The 5,836-nt window shown below is 42.9% G+C and overlaps 1 pseudogene; it reads right to left on the bottom strand.

The window, feature by feature from the left end:
• Nucleotides 1-207: 207 nt before the first annotated feature.
• Nucleotides 208-326, bottom strand: LOC133375765 (5S ribosomal RNA; annotated as a pseudogene).
• Between the last annotated feature and the right edge of the window lie 5,510 nt (nt 327-5,836).

Raw genomic sequence — 5,836 nt, forward strand, 5'->3', positions numbered from 1 at the left:
AACAATCCTAATTCTTGAGAAGAACCTATAACTACCAAAGATCGGCTTCTTTCCAGCATCAGTAGGCAGAGGATGTGTCATATTGTTGTTGTTATATGCCTTCAAGTCGATTACGACTTATGGCAACCCTATGAATCTTTCTGGATATATTCATAGGGTTTTCATGGTAAGAGGTATTCAGAGGTGGTTTACCATTGCCTTCCTCTAAGCCTACAGCACCCAATATTCCCAAGCGGTCTCCCATACCAGTACTAACCAGGCCTGAACCTGCTTAGCTTCTGAGATCGGACAAGATCAGGCATGTTCAGGGTAGTATGGATATAGGCAGGATGTGTCATAGGAATGACTTAAACTTCCAGTTGCCCCCCTCCCAACCCTCTTGTGTATCCTCTGTTTGTTTATGCCAAGATGTGATGGTGTTAAGAACATAAGAACATAAGAAGAGCCTGCTGGATCAGGCCAGTGGCCCATCTAGTCCAGCATCCTGTTCTCACAGTGGCCAACCAGGTGCCTGGGGGATGCCCGCAAGCAGGACCCGAGTGCAAGAACACTCTCCCCTCCTGAGGCTTCCGGCAACTGGTTTTCAGAAGCATGCTGCCTCTGACTAGGGTGGCAGAGCACAGCCATCATGGCTAGTAGCCATTGATAGCCCTGTCCTCCATGAATTTGTCTAATCTTCTTTTAAAGCCGTCCAAGCTGGTGGCCATTACTGCATCTTGTGGGAGCAAATTCCATAGTTTAACTATGCGCTGAGTAAAGAAGTACTTCCTTTTGTCTGTCCTGAATCTTCCAACATTCAGCTTCTTTGAATGTCCACGAGTTCTAGTATTATGAGAGAGGGAGAAGAACTTTTCTCTATCCACTTTCTCAATGCCATGCATAATTTTATACACTTCTATCATGTCTCCTCTGACCCGCCTTTTCTCTAAACTAAAAAGCCCCAAATGCTGCAACCTTTCCTCGTAAGGGAGTCGCTCCATCCCCTTGATCATTCTGGTTGCCCTCTTCTGAACCTTTTCCAACTCTATAATATCCTTTTTGAGATGAGGCGACCAGAACTGTACACAGTATTCCAAATGCGGCCGCACCATAGATTTATACAACGGCATTATGATATCGGCTGTTTTATTTTCAATACCTTTCCTAATTATCGCTAGCATGGAATTTGCCTTTTTCACAGCTGCCGCACACTGGGTCAACATTTTCATCGTGCTGTCCACTACAACCCCGAGGTCTCTCTCCTGGTCGGTCACCGCCAGTTCAGACCCCATGAGCGTATATGTGAAATTAAGATTTTTTGCTCCAATATGCATAATTTTACACTTGTTTATATTGAATTGCATTTGCCATTTTCCTGCCCATTCACTCAGTTTGGAGAGGTCTTTTTGGAGCTCTTCGCAATCCCTTTTTGTTTTAACAACCCTGAACAATTTAGTGTCATCAGCAAACTTGGCCACTTCACTGCTCACTCCTAATTCTAGGTCATTAATGAACAAGTTGAAAAGTACAGGTCCCAATACCGATCCTTGAGGGACTCCACTTTCTACAGCCCTCCATTGGGAGAACTGTCCGTTTATTCCTACTCTCTGTTTTCTGCTTCTTAACCAATTCCTTCTCCACAAGAGGACCTCTCCTCTTATTCCATGACTGCTAAGCTTCCTCAGAAGTCTTTGGTGAGGTACCTTGTCAAACGCTTTTTGAAAGTCTAAGTACACTATGTCCACTGGATCACCTCTATCTATATGCTTGTTGACACTCTCAAAGAATTCTAATAGGTTACTGAGACAGGACTTTCCCTTGCAGAAGCCATGCTGGCTCTGCTTCAGCAAGGCTTGTTCTTCTATGTGCTTAGTTAATCTAGCTTTAATCATACTTTCTACCAGTTTTCCAGGGACAGAAGTTAAGCTAACTGGCCTGTAATTTCCGGGATCCCCTCTGGATCCCTTTTTGAAGATTGGTGTTACATTTGCCACTTTCCAGTCCTCAGGCACGGAGGAGGACCCAAGGGACAAGTTACATATTTTAGTTAGCAGATCAGCAATTTCACATTTGAGTTCTTTGAGAACTCTCGGGTGGATGCCATCCGGGCCCAGTGATTTGTCAGTTTTTATATTGTCCATTAAGCTTAGAACTTCCTCTCTCGTTACCACTATTTGTCTCAGTTCCTCAGAATCCCTTCCTGCAAATGTTAGTTCAGGTTCAGGGATCTGCCCTACATCTTCCACTGTGGAGACAGATGCAAAGAATTCATTTAGCTTCTCTGCAATCTCCTTATCGTTCTTTAGTACACCTTTGACTCCCTTATCATCCAAGGGTCCAATTGTCTCCCTAGATGGTCTCCTGCTTTGAATGTATTTATAGAATTTTTTGTTGTTGGTTTTTATGTTCTTAGCAATGTGCTCCTCAAATTCTTTTTTAGCATCCCTTATTGTCTTCTTGCATTTCTTTTGCCAGAGTTTGTGTTCTTTTTTATTTTCTTCATTTGGACAAGACTTCCATTTTTTGAAGGAAGACTTTTTGCCTCTAAGAGCTTCCTTGACTTTGCTCGTTAACCATGCTGGCATCTTCTTGGCCCTGGCAGTACCTTTTCTGATCTGCGGTATGCACTCCAGTTGAGCTTCTAATATAGTGTTTTTAAACAACTTCCAAGCATTTTCGAGTGATGTGACCCTCTGGACTTTGTTTTTCAGCTTTCTTTTTACCAATCCCCTCATTTTTGTGAAGTTTCCTCTTTTGAAGTCAAATGTGACCGTGTTGGATTTTCTTGGCAATTGGCCAGTTACATGTATGTTTAATTTAATAGCACTGTGGTCACTGCTCCCAATCGGTTCAACAACACTTACATCTCGCACCAGGTCCCGGTCCCCACTGAGGATTAAGTCCAGGGTTGCCGTCCCTCTGGTCGGTTCCATGACCAACTGGTCTAGGGAATAGTCATTTAGAATATCTAGAAACTTTGCTTCTTTGTCATGACTGGAACACATATGCAGCCAGTCTATGTCCGGGTAGTTGAAGTCACCCATTACTACCACATTTCCTAGTTTGGATGCTTCCTCAATTTTTTTTCTCTCCTTAACTCACAGAGTGTGTGGGACCACCCAGAGGACAAATCTGAAAAAGAGGCCTGGAAGGGAGAATGAACACATGAATACTGAGTCAGACCATTGATAGTCAAATCCAGTATGGTCTAAATCTGATTGGCAGCAACTCTCCAAAGGGCTGTTTCATAGTTCCACTTGCCAAAATGCCATTTAATTAAAACTAGGATGTGCTCAGAAGCATGAGCTTGACAAAAATCTTAGCCACCCCATGATATATCCAACAAACATACACAATGTATAGTCAGATCAGCAAAGGGTAAGGGAATATTATTCTGTTATTCTAAATTGCATCCTACATAAGGTTGACTGTGTTATTTACTAAAAATGTAATGCAACATTTCTAAAATAAAGAATAAAACGACAACTGCAGTCTCACAGACCTCAGGTGGTACTAGCACTGGGAATATCTATTTAGTGAGCAATTCTTTGTTTCCTCTTCTGCAATGTGTGAAGTCATAAACTAAAACTGCACTTCTAGAAGTAGTGTATCTTGTGTCCACAATATGTGAGCCTATGAGCACTTAAACAAGCCCTTCCCTTTGAGTCTTGCTGATTTGGGGCATATTAGTCTAACTGAGGCCTTTTTCCAAACACCATAATAATCAGTAGTCAATTTCATAGCTGTCATTCTGAGACAGATTTTAACTACTTCTGTTCCCAGGGCCGACACCAGGCATGACTGGGCCCTTGGGCACCAGCCTGCCCCAGGCCTGAAGTACTGTAGCCCAACAACCTGCCCCATACAGGTGACGTGGGGCTAATAAGCCTGCCCACACACCCCACCTACCTGTTGTACACAGCATGCATGGCATTCACACTGATGGAGAGGTATGTGAGGCATGCGTGTGGACTTATTGAAGCCCATGCTGTCTGTATGGTGGGGTGCTTGGGAGCTCCCTCTCCATGATCTGCAGCAGGGTTGGGTTGTAGGACCCGACGCTGCCGCAGATCATGGAGCAGGAGCACCACCCTCACACCATAAAGAGGGACCTTCCAGGGGCCCCTCTGGGCTGCAGGGGCCCTCAGCCAGGGCCCAACTTGGCAGCCGTCTGGCACCAGCCTTCTCTGTTCCCAGCAGCTTCTCCTTCTCACAATATTTACATTAGGAAATGTCAGCAACAAGTATTATTGCAACTTCATAAAAAATCCATCTTTCACTAGTGCTGTTAAGGTTTTTTTTGAAACACAGAACATTATTTGAGTTTTTTCTTTTTGTCTGTATGAACCAACATTTCATCTAACAAAATTTCCAAGTAATTAAAACAGCATCAAATATTTTCACAATAAACCCAGGCAATTCAGGAATTGAATAAATGCTCTTAACTACATGTGTGTTGGCAAAATATCCCAGCTTTTTCTAGCAATCAAGCAAAAGCCAGAGACTTGACTTGCAGGTTAATACCTAAGTGGTATATATGGATTGCCAGTATGCCTCTGATTGGCTTAGTTGACTAGAATTATCCAATAACATTGGGAGGGCTACAGGTTCACCATCTCTGGTGTAGACAGTACTAAGCTAGATTGACCAGTGGCCTCAGATTCCTATGCTCCTGGAAGATGAAATTTAATCTATTAGGCATTTACATGACCATCCAAAGATGGGGGGGGGAGATGAGGAAGCAAAGGCTGAAGGACTCATAAAAAGGGGGTGTTATAATGATTATTACATTTAATTACATTGGTCTTACACTGGGCTATGGGTACTTTTATTATAGCTGTATTTGCTGAAGGATCTGACTAACTTTATTTGCACATTAAAACACTGCTGCTCTTCTTGTTTTGCTTCCTATTTGTTCAATAAAGCTTTTGAAACTTAAAATAATCATCATATTTGTAACCTGTCCTTTTTTCCAAAGAGCTCAGGGTGAGTCTGGCATGCATAGAGATTTTAACTTTTTATCCCCATTTTTGAGGTATGTGATTCTAGATTAGGGATTGCCAACCAGGCGTGCACAAGTGCCATGACACCCTCCAAGGCCTTAATTGGTATCCCCAGGCAGGGCCCCCAGATTTTATTTTTTTAAAGTAAGTCTCTAGCCTAGTCCTAGAAACAAAGTTATGAAGCAAAATGTGCAGGTACCCTTTTAAATGATTTCTGTGAAATGAGCCAAACTGGCTGCTTCTGCCTGTCATGTTTTTTGCCAATGAGTGTCAGAACTGTGACTGATAAGTGAGTTGTTTGGACACCAGGCAATAGGAATTTGTGGGATCCTAAACAGCTCCTGTTTTTCCCTTCCCTTTAGTGTACTTTACCTGATTCTGTCTCATTTTCTAGTAGTCCTTGGAATCTCTGTAATTTGCCCTTCTTTTCCTCCTAGCAACCAGGATGCATCTTTGCTGTGGTGGGTTCGTTTGAGGTCAGGTAACTCCCTATAAGATTTTCTACAAATACGACTACACAGTAAGTGAGGTGGATGTTGAAGAATCCCTTCCTCATATGGGAAAACAAAATGTGACAAAGAAGCCAAGGCATGTCCCTGGCTTTGCAAGGGCTAAAGACGAGGCACTCATATGTTGAGCTAAGCCTATTAAAGCTGTGCGTGTACCAGTACACCCAGTAGTTCCAGTTCGAATAAATAGAGACGCACCTCCAGGAATCTTGTAAGATGAATCTTTTACTGATTCAATAGAAGCAGTAGTCACAAAACACTCTAACTCCAAACGCCTTCACTTTCGATATACATCCCCCACACCCAGAGAGGTTCTCTCAAGGACTTTATAGCCTTGGCAGCTCT

This window comes from Rhineura floridana, chromosome 1 (assembly GCF_030035675.1).
Source record: "Rhineura floridana isolate rRhiFlo1 chromosome 1, rRhiFlo1.hap2, whole genome shotgun sequence".
Taxonomy (NCBI): domain Eukaryota; kingdom Metazoa; phylum Chordata; class Lepidosauria; order Squamata; family Rhineuridae; genus Rhineura; species Rhineura floridana.